The sequence below is a fragment of the Hyperolius riggenbachi genome, chromosome 4 (genome assembly GCF_040937935.1).
Source record: "Hyperolius riggenbachi isolate aHypRig1 chromosome 4, aHypRig1.pri, whole genome shotgun sequence".
NCBI lineage: Eukaryota > Metazoa > Chordata > Amphibia > Anura > Hyperoliidae > Hyperolius > Hyperolius riggenbachi.
This window is the reverse complement of record NC_090649.1, coordinates 299,515,081-299,532,208: the sequence shown is the minus strand read 5'-3', so window position 1 is coordinate 299,532,208 and position 17,128 is coordinate 299,515,081. Positions and strand designations below refer to the sequence as shown.

The following is a 17,128-nucleotide window of genomic DNA, read 5'->3' as shown; positions in this document are numbered from 1 at the left end:
GCCATAACGACTTCCTGTGGCAATGCATTCCACATCTTAATCACTCTTACTGTAAAGAACCCTTTCTTCCTAAATAAATGGCTAAAACGTTTTTCCTCCATGCGCAGATCATGTCCTCTAGTCCTTTGAGAAGGCCTAGGGACAAAAAGCTCATTCGTCAAGCTATTATATTGCCCTCTCATGTATTTATACATGTTAATTAGATCCCCTCTAAGGCATCTTTTCTCTAGACTAAATAAACCCAGTTTATCTAACCTTTCTTGATAAGTGAGACCTTCCATCCCACGTATCAATTTTGTTGCTCGTCTCTGCACCTGCTCTAAAACTGCAATATCTTTTTTGTAATGTTGTGCCCAGAACTGAATTCCATATTCCAGATTTCCATATTCCAGATGTGGCCTTACTAGAGAGTTAAACAGGGGCAATATTATGCTAGCATCTCGAGTTTTTATTTCCCTTTTAATGCATCCCAAAATTTTGTTAGCTTTAGCTACAGCGGCTTGGCATTGAGTACGATTATTTAACTTGTTGTCAATGAGTACTCCTAAGTCCTTCTCCAAGTTTGATGTCCCCAACTGTATCCCATTTATTTTGTATGGTGCTAGACCATTAGTACGTCCAAAATGCATGACTTTACATTTGTCAACATTGAATTTCATCTGCCATGTATGTGCCCATATAGCCATCCTATCCAGATCCTGTTGCAATATGACACTATCTTCCTGAGAGTTGATGATTCTGCACAATTTTGTATCATCTGCAAAAATAGCAACATTGCTCACTACTGCATCTACTAGGTCATTAATAAATAAATTGAAGAGCACTGGACCCAGAACAGACCCCTGTGGGACCCCACTGCTAACAGTCTCCTATTTTGAGTACGATCCATTGACCACAACTCTTTGTTTTCTGTCCATTAGCCAGTTCCCTATCCATGCACACAGACTCTTCCCCAGTCCTTGCATCCTCAACTTTTGCACCATACTTTTGTGGGGAACAGTGTCAAAGGCCTTTGCAAAGTCCAAGTATATCACATCTACAGCATTCCCAATATCCATATTAGCATTCACTACCTCATAAAAGCTGAGTATGTTAGTCAAACAGGACCTGTCTTTAGTAAACCCATGTTGATGCTGAGAAATAAGATTATTTTATACCATGAAGTCATGTATAGTATCTCTTAGTAACCCCTCAAATAGTTTGCATACAACTGATGTTAAGCTTACAGGTCTATAATTTCCTGGATCTAATTTTTTGCCCTTCTTAAATAATGGGAAAATGTGGGCTGCACGCCAATCCACTGGGACTCTGCCAGTTGAAAGAGAGTCACAAAAGATAAGATAAATGGGTTTATCTATAACTGAACTTAATTCCCTTAGGACCCGAGGATGCATGCCATCCGGGCCAGGTGCCTTGTTTATTTTTAATTTATTTAGTCTTGCCTTCACTTCTTCCTGCGTTAAGTATTTAATATTACAGTTAGAAGATTGAGACTCTTCCGCCTCTGTAATTTGCAACAGTGCTGTTTCTTTTGTTAAGACTGAAGCAAAGAAAGCATTTAATAACTCTGCCTTACCTTGGTCATCCACCATTGAGTTCCCACCCTCATCCTTTGGGAGTCCTATACAGTCAACCTTTCTTTTTTTAGAGTTAATGTACTTGTAAAACTTTTTTGGGTTAGATTTGATATCCCTAGCGATTTGATTTTCAGCTTCAATCTTTGCCTGCCTAATTTCTTTTTTTACAATTTTTATTGCATACCTTATAATTGCTTAATGCAGCCTCGGTCCCCTCCTGTTTTAAGACCTTATAGGCATTCTTTTTCCTCTTCATTTTATCTTTAACCTTTCTATTCATCCATAGAGGCCTTTTTTTTATTCCTAGATATTTTGTTTCCATATGGGATATACATACTACAATATTGATTGAGTATAAGTTTAAAAGCTTGCCATTTCCCTTCAGTGTCCTCCCCTTGTAATACATTATCCCAGTTCACCAAACTTAGTGCCTACCTAATTTGATTGAACTTTGCTTTTTTAAAATTCATAGTTTTAGTGGTCCCGCTGCCCCGTGGCCTATCAGTCACCAGATCAAACGTTATCATGTTGTGATCACTATTTACCAAATGCTCTTGAACCTGCACATTTGATACATTATCTGGTCTATTAGAAATGATCAGATCCAGTAACGCATTCCCCCTAGTTGGTTCAGTTACCATTTGAGTCAAGTAATTGTCCTGTAGTGCTGCCAGAAATCTGCTGCTTTTACCAGAATGGGTAGCCTCAATACTCCAGTCAATGTCTGGAAAGTTGCAGTCGCCCATAATTATGACCTCATTTTTACTTGCAGCTTTTTCAATCTGCTGTAGTAATTGCAGTTCTGCAGCTTCATTAATAAGAGGTGGCCTGTAGCATACCCCAATAAACAATTGTCAACTTTTATTTCCACCATGAATATTTTCCCAAACGGACTCCACATCTTCGCAATCTTCCTACATCTCATCGTTGAGGACAGCTGTAAGAAAATTCTTAACAAAGAGACAAACCCCTCCAACCTTTTTTCCCTGTTCTATCCCTCCTAAACACATTGCATCCTTTTAAATTAGCTATACAGTCATGGCTTGCATCCATCCATGTCTCGGTTATTCCCACAATGTCATAGCCTTTGTCATTTCCAAAGGTTGGTTTATTTATATAAACATGCCCTAGGACATAGAGATGATAAATATACCTTAAAGAGTACCCGTGGTGGATCACATAATAATTATAGGACACAGAGGCATGTTCTCTGCTAAGTGACTTGCCTCTGTGTCCTTCTGGTGCTGCTGCCAGTCCCCCCTGGACTCTGCTGTTCCCCCAAAAATGAGCGACAGGCTAGCGACAATCTGATTGTCACTAGTCTCCTGTTTACATTCAGCCATCAATCATCCTGCTCCCTTCCGCCTCCCCCGCATTGCCTCCCCTGTATCGCTCCCTTGCCTCCTCACCTCACTCCCCAGCCTCTTCCAATCAGCAGTTAACCTGTGACTCAGGAAGTACTTCCGGGTCGCGGCCATCTCAGAGTCACCTGCCGGTGATTGGAGGCTGCGGAGAATGAAAGGGGCCACGGAGAGCAGCGTGGAGGCATCCGGGAGGTGGCGTGGAGCAGGTAGTATGTTTTTTTTTTCGTGATGCCACCTTGGGTTCTCTTTAAGAAGCATGTTTAAAGGACAATTGACAAGAGAGGGATATGGAGGCTTCCATATTTATTTCCTTTTAAACAGTGCACACATGCCTGGCTGTTCTGCTGATCTTCTGCCTCTAGTAATTTTAATCATAGACCCTCAACAAGAATGCAGATCAGATGTTTGACTTTCGTTTGACTGCATTTGCCGCAAGCTTGTTTCAGGTGTGTGATTCAGACACTACTAACCGGAAAGATCAGCAGGACGCCAGACAACTGGTATTGTTTAAAAGGAAAAACTATGACAGCCTCCATATCTCTTTCCAGTCTGATTTTCTTTAAGCACTTACTGACCAACTGACCAACCAAATACCTTTTTAACTGAATCACTACAGTTCCTAAATGCATTTGTGTGACTTTGAAGATCTTGTATATTTTTTTCAGTCCAAAGAACTTTCATAATTGTTAAGGGTCAAATTATCATTTTCTTTAGTAATATTGCTGCTGGATTTGATTTGGATTCTTAAAAGGAATATTTTACAAAAAAAAAAACATATGTATATTTTCTCTTAATTGTTATTCCAAAATATGAAGCTATCTTAAATTATACCATTGATACATTTAATATGTATTTTATACAGTGATGCCAAATACGCAATCCTATAAATTGCTCCCATGTCATCTAATGGAAACATTTTGGCTGCAACTACTCATTAAAGAATGGAATTTCTAACTATATGAAAAGACTGACACTAAAGTGTGGCCTCAATATAATGATGTACCATTACTGATACTAGGAACCAGCACCACCACTAAAGTACTGTTTCTCTTGTGTTGCTATCTCCTCTACAGATGACTTATAGCAGATGAATGGGACAGACAGGCAGCAACAAAGGGTACAGTAAAACAATTATACAACATTCACATATCACATACAGTACATACTGCGCATAAACTATGAATCAGAATACAGAGAAAGACAATTATTTTTAATCTTTGCAAAACACAAATTACCCCCTTTCGTATGAAAATGAAAAAATAGACAGTCACCATCATGGTTCTGCTCCTCTGCTCTAGTCTTCACATGACTTTATGGACCAATTCACTGACCAAATCAAGACCCCACTGCTCTATACCTGCATCACGCAGTGTGTGTCTGAAGACTAGCACTTTCCTGAGAGTTTAAACCTACAAGAATATTAATATAGCCATTGGCCAATAAAAAGTACCATCTGCTACAACAATCCTTCTTTCTGTGTGCTATAAGAAGCACACATTATGAGCCTGTGATATGACAACGTGTGAAAGTGACAGGTGTACTTTAAACAATAAACAAAGCAACAGACAAATGTGTGTGAGTGTGCATGTGTTTTGTGTGATTTTTCCAGGCTGTGGTCTCTCCTAGTGCAAATTTTGAAGGTAAACTAATTTATCAACCATTCCCTAAGAGCCAATGGCTATTACTGCAAATGCGATGCCGCCCTTGTCGTAACTACAAGACAAAGGACATATATTATATAAGACAGATTACCACATGCAGCTATGCTTCTATATAACTAGTATGCTGCAAACACCATGATGCTGACTCCTCGGGTCCACAGACAATATTTGTTTTGCGTCATGCAAGAAATGTAATTAAATCAGGATACATCTAAGTAATCATAGTTAATATTTAATTGACCTGCTTTTCACCTTAACCATGCACATCACTTTTTATCTCATTAAATATCATGAATCATAAATCTATATTGGGTAACTGATCTCCTTAAAACTCAAATGAATCATAACAACTGATTAAGACAATGAAACTAAACCAACAAATTGGTTGTCTGGGAAATATATATTATGAGCTGAAAGTTGCAATTAAGATCATAATTAATTATGCATAAAAAAGTCTTGTTAAAAAATGTTCATGATAAAAACTAGGAAGAAAGCTGATGCACCATTTCATTCATTCATTCATTCATTCATTCATTCATTCATTCATTCATTCATTCATTCATTCATTCATTCATTCATTCATTCTTTCATTCATTCATTCATTCATTCATTCTTTCATTCATTCATTCATTCTTTCATTCATTCATTCATTCATTCATTCTCAGTCCTCCGCCTTAAAGAGTAACTGTCAGGCTGCAGAAGCTAATTTAAACCTCTATTCTCCTGTGTTAAACAGTTTAGAAGGAAGCCCAAAAGCCATTAGTGAAGATAAAAATCTCAGTTACCTTTGATGTGTGCTTATCTTAAAGGCTGTTATAGACCCATAAGGACGCAAGCCGCATACTAAACTGCAAAGCATTCTGGGGCCCTCCCCTCGGCTGCTAATGAGACGTTACAGCAGCTTCTAATCAGTCCAGCGCGTAGCACTGATAAATCTCGGGGCAGAGTACACTGCAGGAGTCAGCTATTGTTCCTAGCCACATGGCTCATTAATATTCACTGCACACTGTGTTATTTAGTACCAGCTTTTCTGTGATCAGGAAGCAGGCAGGACATGACGACACATTTGACAGAAAAACATGGAGCCTGCCATGAGCTGTCAGGAGCATCTATCTCTGCATATACTATATACAAATTCTGTGAAATCCAAACGTGGACAGTGAAATGCATATGTAATGTAAGTACAGCCAATCTTTAGCTACTGATATATGTGTTTATTTTCTCTGAGACCTTATACCTAACAGCTCCTCTTTAAAGGACAAATGAAGTGAGAGGGAAATGGAGGCTGCCATATTTATTTCCTTTTAAGCAGCACCAGTTGCCTGGCTGTCCTGCTGATCCTCTGCCTCTAATACTTTTAGTCATAGCCCCTGAACAAGCATGCAGCAGATCAGGTATTTCTGACATTATTGTCACATCTGACAATCGGTACGTAACCACATACTTTTTTGGCCATGTTGCACTGTGAAATGAGGTACTCGGTGTGTAATGCCCCCCATTCAACAGAGTGATACAATACATTAGAATTGACAGACATTAACATTAAAATTGCAGTGTGGGTACATAGCTTTACTGTTATCAGTGGCAAATGGTAATACCATTGTACTCTGTTCCATACACAGATATATTATGCAATGTGGTGGCTTCAAGTATAATAATGGAGCAGACACACTTGTCTGTTGAAGACTACACAAAACATTTGAAGGAGTTTACTGCTTTATTCGTTTGTAAAAGCCACAAAAGTGACACTTAATTGCAGCAGTTTGTGTCTGTAAGCTATTGCATGTTTCCCAAACCTCAGTATCCCAGCATCAATCCTATTCCTTCCTGGACTTTTATTTAGTTTTGCCCAGATGAAAGCAATTCCAGAGTTTAGATTTCATTCCTTTCTTTGCTATGGTGCATTATGAAAATATTTCCTCTGACATTAGAAGCTGTACAGTCCATTAGAACACTTTACAATTTTTCAATGTATGTAATAGCCCATTCTTTTCTGATTTATTCATTTATTGACCTCATTGCTAGAGAAAGCCCGAACGGTTCGACCACAAACTTATTCGCGCAAACTTCGGTGGTTCGCTTTCGCGGTGAACTATATGTGAGTTCAACCCGCCCCCTATACTACATCATTAGGGTCAGCTTTGACCCTCTACATCACAGTCAGTAGAGACAGGGTGACAAATCAGGCTACACTCCCTCCTGGAGCCCCCCCCCCCCCCCCTTATAAAAGGCAGGCAGCGTCAGGCTTTTCACTCACCCATGTGGCTGCAGTAATTAGAGAAGGGAGAGAACCTGCTGTAGACATAGGGAAAGGTTAGTTAGGTTCTTGTGCTAGGCTTGTTAGCTTGCTCCTTGCTGATACCTATTGCTAAAAAGCACCCCTCAACAGCTCTTTTGAGAGCTAATGTTGTTCTTGTGATCTATTTTTTTTTCTGCGTGTGTGTCCCACAGACACTTGTGTTGCATATACAGCCCTGTCATTCAGCCGTTGCTGGCCCTTGGCCCCTTGGTAATTCCTACTATGCCACTGCCAGGCCCAGCACATTTAGTGACTACCTGTGTGTGTGACAGCTGCACATTTGTAATACCAATCACTGCATACCTACCTGTTCAGTGCACCTACCTACGTGAGCGCACGCAGTGTTATATACCACCAGTCACTGCACCTGTTCATGGTACCTGTGTGTGTGACAGCTGCACATTTGTAATACCAATCACTGCATACCTACCTGTTCAGTGCATCTTCCTACGTGAGCGCACACAGTGTTATATACCAGTCACTGCACATGTTCATGGTACCTGTGTGTGTGACAGCTGCACATTGTATTGATACCAGTCACTGCATACCTGTTCACTGCACCTGTGTGACTGCACATTGTATTAGTCAAGTCAGTGCATACTTTTCACTTCATCCCCCCCAGTATGGGCAAAACAGGCAGAGGCAGGCCACCCGGCAGGTATGTTCGAGTTCGTGCTGTCGTGATTTCGTGCAGGCCCTGGACCTAAGTACAGTGTTCAGAAGGCGTGTGCCATCAACCCCCAAGATTGTCAGGACGTAGTTGACTATTTAACACAGAACACCTCATCTTCCTCAGCTTCCGCACGGCAGCATGACATATCTTCCTCCTCCTGCTCTGATTCTGGCACCCCACTTAACACTGAGTCGGCCACCACCACCAAAGTGCCATCACCCCAGGGCTCGGCAGCATGGACATTTTTTTTGTGTGTCTGCCTCAGATGAGAGCAATGCCATCTGTACTCTCTGCCACTACAAATTGAGCCGTGGAAAGACCAAGACCCGCTTAGGGACAACTTCCTTACAAAGGCACATGATGACAAAGCACAAACTGCAATGGGATGACCACCTGAGGAAAAGCAGCACACAAAAGCAAAGCCACACACCGCAGTGGAAGATACCAGGCCGCAATTATTTCTCAAAAAAGATGATACCCAAACTGTACCGTGATGTTGAAAGGCAAGTGCTGTCATCTCTGGCACATAGCATTGGGTCAAGGGTCCATCTGACCACATGGTCTGCAAAGCACGGTCAGGCCTGCCCAAAGACTAAGTCAGTCCTCACACACAGTACACAGCATCTCTGCCTGCACGCCGTGTGACTGCCTGCCCCAAGACTAAGTCGCTCCCCACACAGCATCTCTGCCTGCAGGCCGCTTGACTGCCTTCTCTGCCACCACCAACTGGGTCCAGGACTCCAGGCTGCTAGCAGCGGCTGCTATAATATTTTTTATGGTGTGTGTGTACATGCCTGCCTAATTTTTCTGGCTGCACTGCAGCTGCAACAACAAAACAAAAGGCATGTACATGTGCCAATTCCCCTTCGTGAGCGTTACCTTGCTGCGGTGAAGGGGCTTGCGTATCACAATGAAGCAATGACCGCCGGCTATATGAGTGCCTCAGGGGGGGCACACCCAAGATAATAAGGTCATTGCTTCATTGTGGACAGACCAAATGCGATCAGCTGGACAGTCACTGTTGTTCTGTCATTGAGCTACCTCAGCCCGGCGACCATATGGGCTTAAAAACCGCTATCGCCTGCACTCTGGCCATGGTGCGCACCAGTCCAGCACGGCCGTCACTACACAAACAGCTGTTTGCGGTGCGTTACACAGTCAGTTTGGTCTGTCAGTGTGAAGCAGTACACTAATTACACTACCTGATTGATGTATACACATGCAAGATGTTTTAAAGCAGTTTAGGCCTCCAATTTAGCATGCAATGTGATTTCTGCCCTTAAAACGCTGCAGTGCGTCAAATCCGGATTTCTTCCAGGGACTTTTGGCGTGTATCCCAATGCAAAAACTCAGATGTTAGACCCCTTGAAACATCTTTTCCATCACTTTTGTGGCCAGCATAAATGTTTGTAGTTTTCAATGTTCGCCTCCCCATTGAAGTCTATTGCAGTTCGAAAAATGCACGCAAACCACACTTTTTGTGGAAGTTCGCATTCGAGGTTCGCGAACTGAAAATTGGAGGTTCGAGCCATCTCTACTCATTGTTAGTGGCGCACCAGATTTACCAATCAGCCACTGCTTCTTTGAACAGTATGCATATGGTCTCACCAATGCTGGCTAGCCATCATATGACAATTCCTTTTTCTCACCCCCCCCCCCCCCCCCCCCACACACTTAATGTTTACCACCATAGCACTGATAATAGCTCTAAAGAAATAAGCCAGCAAGAACTTCAACATGTACAGTTCTTGCTCCGGGACTGCGGTACATAGGCAGAACTAAGAAAGATATTTCCTTTATCATTTGTCATTAGGAAATGTGTAAACAAGTCAGATTTTTGTTCAGAGAGTGCTACAGCAAGTTCCATACCAGCACTGTCACAATCTCCAGCTGTGGTTCCTGTAGAAGATACAATGATGCTTTTCACTATTTCAGAACTTTGATGTTTGCTGCTTCATGACCCCTGCCACGACAGGCAGAAATAACAATAGACAGCTACTGTTAAGCTGGTTTCTTTCTCCCAACAATTTAGGTTAACTCTGGACGTGTAAGAAAATAACACCATGCTTTCAGGAGGGCATTGGGGAAGTTATTTTTGGACAGGTGACTGCTGATATATATCTTGTTTGCGCTCGTTAATGGCACATGCTACATACTGTAGTGTATCCTTATTTTGTTATTTAAACACTGCTACAACTAAGCTTTTTTTTTTCTCTGTTGAAATAGAAAACCTGGATTTCCACTTGACTATTCATTTAAAAAAAAGAATAATTATAGAAGTTTGAATGGAAAGGACAGTAAAAAGATTTAAATTACCACTTTTATTGCAAACGCTATTTAAAAAGTATTTTCTGGGTAAAAAAATATTTTTATTTAAGGCCCTGGTTTGGGCATTTAAAGAAAACCTGAACTGAAAATTAAAAGACAAATTAAGCATACACAAGTCATACTTACCTCCTGTGTAGTCTACTCCTCAATCTATTTCTCCTCTCCTGCGTCCTGTTTGTCCACTGTGATCAATGGAATTCTCCGTCCTCCATTTTGAAAATGGCTATTACCCCATAACAGCTTCCTGGTCAGCACACTGTTAAACTGTAACATCGCCCACTTGAGCCATAGGGAAACATGGACACATCAGTTCTCCTCTCAGCTGTAACTGACAGCAACTGATATATAACTGACAGCAACTGATATATTTCAGTTCTGACAAAATGTTGTCAGAACTGGAAGAGATCATTGTAAGAAGAAAATGGTGATCTTCTGAGAGGAACTGATGGCAAGGTTAGTATGTAATGTTCATTTGAAGTTACCACATGTGTTTATTTTAAATAATTTTACTCAGTACAGGTTCTCTTTAAAAAAGAAAAATTATATATATAAAGGTGCCCATTAATGGTTCAATCTCCCATCCGATCAAGCATATGATCATGGTTGGTGGTACGGATTGATGACAAATGATCAATTTACCAACTAAGCTGTCGATCTGCTTTTTGGATTGATCAATCATGATGATTGGAAGAGTCGGTCGATCCTTCAGGCCATCGTACCATTACTGGGCACCTTAACAGTGATTATATTTAGGAAAGGAACATGCATGTAGTGTGTGTGTGCATAAACAATGTATATTAGCAGCATATAAAAAATCAGCCGACATGTTGCAGCAGATCACTGGTCCCCAAGCCTTCACCCCTGACAGACTGATGCCTCCTTGCCCCTCCTCCCTTTCTTCAGCCAGCAACCAAAACTCTGCCCTTCTCCATCTCCAGTCATGTGGTGACTGTAGTGGGTCCACACAACAGACCAGCTGCAATCCTCACTGCAACCATGAGCCCCTCCCTAGTTACTGACAGATTGACAACATCAAGTAAGCTTTGCCTGTATACTCTGAAAACTACAAGATATCTATGGAGGGTTACAAAGTTTTGTTTCAAATGTCACTGTGGGAATCTCCCTAATTGTGGCTGCATCTCTCAAGAGCTTTGAGTTAGACAGGAGAAAAGCACTATACAAATTTTAGATTTATTAAGTGTCACCCTGATCAAAAATGCAGTAAACTTACACTATTGATTTTAGTTGACAGCATATTCTGTGGCAAACATGAGGTATATAATGTTACAGACAATGATATACATCAAATATGGACACTGGTACAAAATATAGAAATGGTGATTACAATGACAGATGTAATATAATGAATAAAATGTATAACAGAGTGCAAGTAGTGTTGGGCGAACATCTAGATGTTCGGGTTCGGGCCGAACAGGCCGAACATGGCCGCGATGTCATTGTTCGGGTGTTCGACCCGAACTCCGAACATAATGGAAGTCAATGGGGACCTGAACTTTTGTGCTTTGTAAAGCCTCCTTACATGCTACATACCCCAAATTTACAGGGTATGTGCACCTTGGGAGTGGGTACAAGAGGAAAAAAAAATTTAGCAAAAAGAGCTTATAGTTTTTGAGAAAATCGATTTTAAAGTTTCAAAGGGAAAACTGTCTTTTAAATGCGGGAAATGTCTGTTTTCTTTGCACAGGTAACATGCTTTTTGTCGGCATGCAGTCATAAATGTAATACATATAAGAGGTTCCAGGAAAAGGGACCGGTAACGCTAACCCAGCAGCAGCACACGTGATGGAACAAGAGGAGGGTGGCGCAGGAGGAGAAGGCCACGCTTTGAGACACAACAACCCAGGCCTTGCATGAGGACAAGAAGCGTGCGGATAGCAATTTGCATTTTGTCGCCATGCAGTCATAAATGTAATACAGATGAGAGGTTCAATAAACAGGGACCGGAAACGCTAACCCATCACAGATGTTCATTGTTCATGTTACTTGGTTGGGGTCCGGGAGTGTTGCGTAGTCGTTTCCAATCCAGGATTGATTCATTTTAATTTGAGTCAGACGGTCTGCATTTTCTGTGGAGAGGCGGATACGCCGCCGATCTGTGACGATGCCTCCGGCAGCACTGAAACAGCGTTCCGACATAACGCTGGCTGCCGGGCAAGCCAGCACCTCTATTGCGTACATTGCCAGTTTGTGCCAGGTGTCTAGCTTCGATACCCAATAGTTGAAGGGTGCAGATGGATTGTTCAACACAGCTACGCCATCTGACATGTAGTCCTTGACCATCTTCTCCAGGCGATCGGTGTTGGAGGTGGACCTGCACGCTTGCTGTTCTGTGTGCTGCTGCATGGGTGTCAGAAAATTTTCCCACTCCAAGGACACTGCCGATACCATTCCCTTTTGGGCACTAGCTGCGGCTTGTGTTGTTTGCTGCCCTCCTGGTCGTCCTGGGTTTGCGGAAGTCAGTCTGTCGGCGTACAACTGGCTAGAGGAGGGGGAGGATGTCAATCTCCTCTCTAAAGTCTCCACAAGGGCCTGCTGGTATTCTTCCATTTTGACCTGTCTGGCTCTTTCTTCAAGCAGTTTTGGAACATTGTGTTTGTACCATGGATCCAGAAGGGTATAAACCCAGTAATTGGTGTTGTCCAGAATGCGCACAATGCGTGGGTCGCATTCAATGCAGTCCTAGGCCGAAGAGGTCATAGCCTAGGGTCACAAAACCTGTTTATTGGGCAATTTCAATAGTGACGAGTCTGATGTACATAAATCGCAGCAATGGCCGTTAGCAACGTCTGAATCTCACGAAATGTCTCATGCAGGTAGAAGACATATTGTTAGACTTGGGCTCCAAAGATGGGTTCCCTACATCTCTGCAAACCAGAGTTACAGGGCTCCAAATTTGGTAAAATCCCCCATAGACTTTCATTGGGCCTCCTATTTACAGTTCCAAAATCTCACATCTTTTCAAAGGGCAATTACTCAGCAGTGGCAAATTTTCTAGCATTGTAGGGACCCTTAGGGGGAACATGACTGGTGAGTTTCGGGCCCCTAGGCCAAAGAGGTCATAGCCTAGGGTCACAAAAACCTGTTTATTGGGGCTATTTCAATGGTAGTGATGGTGACGTACATAAATCGCAGCAATGGCCGTTAGCAAAGTCTGAATCTCACGAAATGTCTCATGCAGGTAGAAGACATATTGTTAGACTTGGATTCCAAAGATGGGGTCCCTACATCTCTGCAAACCAGAGTTACAGGGGTCCAAAATTGGTAAAATCCCCCATAGGATTTCATTGGCTCCCTATTTCACTTTCCAAAATCTCACATCTTTTCAAAGGGCAATGGCTCAGCAGTACCAAATTTTCTAGCATTGTAGGGACCCTTAGGGGGAACATGACTGGTGAGTTTCGGGCCCCTAGGCCGAAGAGGTCATAGCCTAGGGTCACAAAAACCTGTTTATTGGGGCTATTTCAATGGTAGTGATGGTGGCGTACATAAATCGCAGCAATGGCCGTTAGCAAAGTCTGAATCTCACGAAATGTCTCATGCAGGTAGAAGACATATTGTTAGACTTGGATTCCAAAGATGGGGTCCCTACATCTCTGCAAACCAGAGTTACAGGGGTCCAAAATTGGTAAAATCCCCCATAGGATTTCATTGGCTCCCTATTTCACTTTCCAAAATCTCACATCTTTTCAAAGGGCAATGGCTCAGCAGTACCAAATTTTCTAGCATTGTAGGGACCCTTAGGGGGAACATGACTGGTGAGTTTCGGGCCCCTAGGCCGAAGAGGTCATAGCCTAGGGTCACAAAAACCTGTTTATTTGGGCTATTTCAATGGTAGTGATGGTGGCGTACATAAATCTCAGCCATGGCCGTTAGCAACGTCTGAATCTCACGAAATGTCTCATGCAGGTAGAAGACATATTGTTAGACTTGGATTCCAAAGATGGGGTCCCTACATCTCTGCAAACCAGAGTTACAGGGGTCCAAAATTGGTAAAATCCCCCATAGGCTTTCATTGGGCCTCCTATTTACCGTTCCAAAATCTCACACCATTTCAAAGGGCAATGGCTCAGCAGTGGCAAAACTCACCAGTCATGATCCCCCTAAGGGTCCCTACAATGCTAGAAAATTTGGTACTGCTGAGCCATTGCCCTTTGAATAGATGTGAGATTTTGGAAAGTGAAATAGGGAGCCAATGAAATCCTATGGGGGATTTTACCAATTTTGGACCCCTGTAACTCTGGTTTGCAGAGATGTAGGGACCCCATCTTTGGAATCCAAGTCTAACAATATGTCTTCTACCTGCATGAGACATTTCGTGAGATTCAGACTTTGCTAACGGCCATTGCTGCGATTTATGTACGTCACCATCACTACCATTGAAATAGCCCCAATAAACAGGTTTTTGTGACCCTAGGCTATGACCTCTTCGGCCTAGGGGCCCGAAACTCACCAGTCATGTTCCCCCTAAGGGTCCCTACAATGCTAGAAAATTTGGTACTGCTGAGCCATTGCCCTTTGAAAAGATGTGAGATTTTGGAAAGTGAAATAGGGAGCCAATGAAATCCTATGGGGGATTTTACCAATTTTGGACCCCTGTAACTCTGGTTTGCAGAGATGTAGGGACCCCATCTTTGGAATCCAAGTCTAACAATATGTCTTCTACCTGCATGAGACATTTTGTGAGATTCAGACTTTGCTAACGGCCATTGCTGCGATTTATGTACGTCACCATCACTACCATTGAAATAGCCCCAATAAACAGGTTTTTGTGACCCTAGGCTATGACCTCTTCGGCCTAGGGGCCCGAAACTCACCAGTCATGATCCCCCTAAGGGTCCCTACAATGCTAGAAAATTTGGTACTGCTGAGCCATTGCCCTTTGAAAAGATGTGAGATTTTGGAAAGTGAAATAGGTAGGCAATGAAATCCTATGGGGGATTTTACCAATTTTGGACCCCTGTAACTCTGGTTTGCAGAGATGTAGGGACCCCATCTTTGGAATCCAAGTCTAACAATATGTCTTCTACCTGCATGAGACATTTAGTGAGATTCAGACTTTGCTAACGGCCATTGCTGCGATTTATGTACGTCACCATCACTACCATTGAAATAGCCCCAATAAACAGGTTTTTGTGACCCTAGGCTATGACCTCTTCGGCCTAGGGGCCCGAAACTCACCAGTCATGTTCCCCCTAAGGGTCCTTACAATGCTAGAAAATTTGGTACTGCTGAGCCATTGCCCTTTGAAAAGATGTGAGATTTTGGAAAGTGAAATAGGGAGCCAATGAAATCCTATGGGGGATTTTACCAATTTTGGACCCCTGTAACTCTGGTTTGCAGAGATGTAGGGACCCCATCTTTGGAATCCAAGTCTAACAATATGTCTTCTACCTGCATGAGACATTTCGTGAGATTCAGACTTTGCTAACGGCCATTGCTGCGATTTATGTACGTCACCATCACTACCATTGAAATAGCCCCAATAAACAGGTTTTTGTGACCCTAGGATATGACCTCTTCGGCCTAGGGGCCCGAAACTCACCAGTCATGATCCCCCTAAGGGTCCCTACAATGCTAGAAAATTTGGTACTGCTGAGCCATTGCCCTTTGAAAAGATGTGAGATTTTGGAAAGTGAAATAGGGAGGCAATGAAATCCTATGGGGGATTTTACCAATTTTGGACCCCTGTAACTCTGGTTTGCAGAGATGTAGGGACCCCATCTTTGGAATCCAAGTCTAACAATATGTCTTCTACCTGCATGAGACATTTCGTGAGATTCAGACTTTGCTAACGGCCATTGCTGCGATTTATGTACGTCACCATCACTACCATTGAAATAGCCCCAATAAACAGGTTTTTGTGACCCTAGGCTATGACCTCTTCGGCCTAGGGGCCCGAAACTCACCAGTCATGTTCCCCCTAAGGGTCCCTACAATGCTAGAAAATTTGGTACTGCTGAGCCATTGCCCTTTGAAAAGATGTGAGATTTTGGAAAGTGAAATAGGGAGCCAATGAAAGCCTATGGGGGATTTTACCAATTTTGGACCCCTGTAACTCTGGTTTGCAGAGATGTAGGGACCCCATCTTTGGAATCCAAGTCTAACAATATGTCTTCTACCTGCATGAGACATTTCGTGAGATTCAGACTTTGCTAACGGCCATTGCTGCGATTTATGTACGCCACCATCACTACCATTGAAATAGCCCCAATAAACAGGTTTTTGTGACCCTAGGCTATGACCTCTTCGGCCTAGGGGCCCGAAACTCACCAGTCATGATCCCCCTAAGGGTCCCTACAATGCTAGAAAATTTGGTACTGCTGAGCCATTGCCCTTTGAAAAGATGTGAGATTTTGGAAAGTGAAATAGGGAGCCAATGAAATCCTATGGGGGATTTTACCAATTTTGGACCCCTGTAACTCTGGTTTGCAGAGATGTAGGGACCCCATCTTTGGAATCCAAGTCTAACAATATGTCTTCTACCTGCATGAGACATTTCGTGAGATTCAGACTTTGCTAACGGCCATTGCTGCGATTTATGTACGTCACCATCACTACCATTGAAATAGCCCCAATAAACAGGTTTTTGTGACCCTAGGCTATGACCTCTTCGGCCTAGGGGCCCGAAACTCACCAGTCATGTTCCCCCTAAGGGTCCCTACAATGCTAGAAAATTTGCCACTGCTGAGTAATTGCCCTTTGAAAAGATGTGAGATTTTGGAACTGTAAATAGGAGGCCCAATGAAAGCCTATGGGGGATTTTACCAAATTTGGAGCCCTGTAACTCTGGTTTGCAGAGATGTAGGGAACCCATCTTTGGAGCCCAAGTCTAACAATATGTCTTCTACCTGCATGAGACATTTCGTGAGATTCAGACGTTGCTAACGGCCATTGCTGCGATTTATGTACGTCAGACTCGCCACCATTGAAATTGCCCAATAAACAGGTTTTGTGACCCTAGGCTATGACCTCTTCGGCCTAGGACTGCATTGAACGCGACCCACGCATTGTGCGCATTCTGGACAACACCAATTACTGGGTTTATACCCTTCTGGATCCACGGTACAAACACAATGTTCCAAGACTGCTTGAAGAAAGAGCCAGACAGGTCAAAATGGAAGAATACCAGCAGGCCCTTGTGGAGACTTTAGAGAGGAGATTGACATCCTCCCCCTCCTCTAGCCAGTTGTACGCCGACAGACTGA

General features: G+C 42.8%; 1 protein-coding gene across 3 annotated transcripts in view; it reads right to left on the bottom strand.

Moving 5' to 3' along the window:
• Positions 1 to 17,128, bottom strand: part of TMEM200A (transmembrane protein 200A) — a 205,724-nt gene that overhangs the window by 23,309 nt on the left and 165,287 nt on the right. The gene's annotated exons all lie outside the window — the stretch shown is intronic.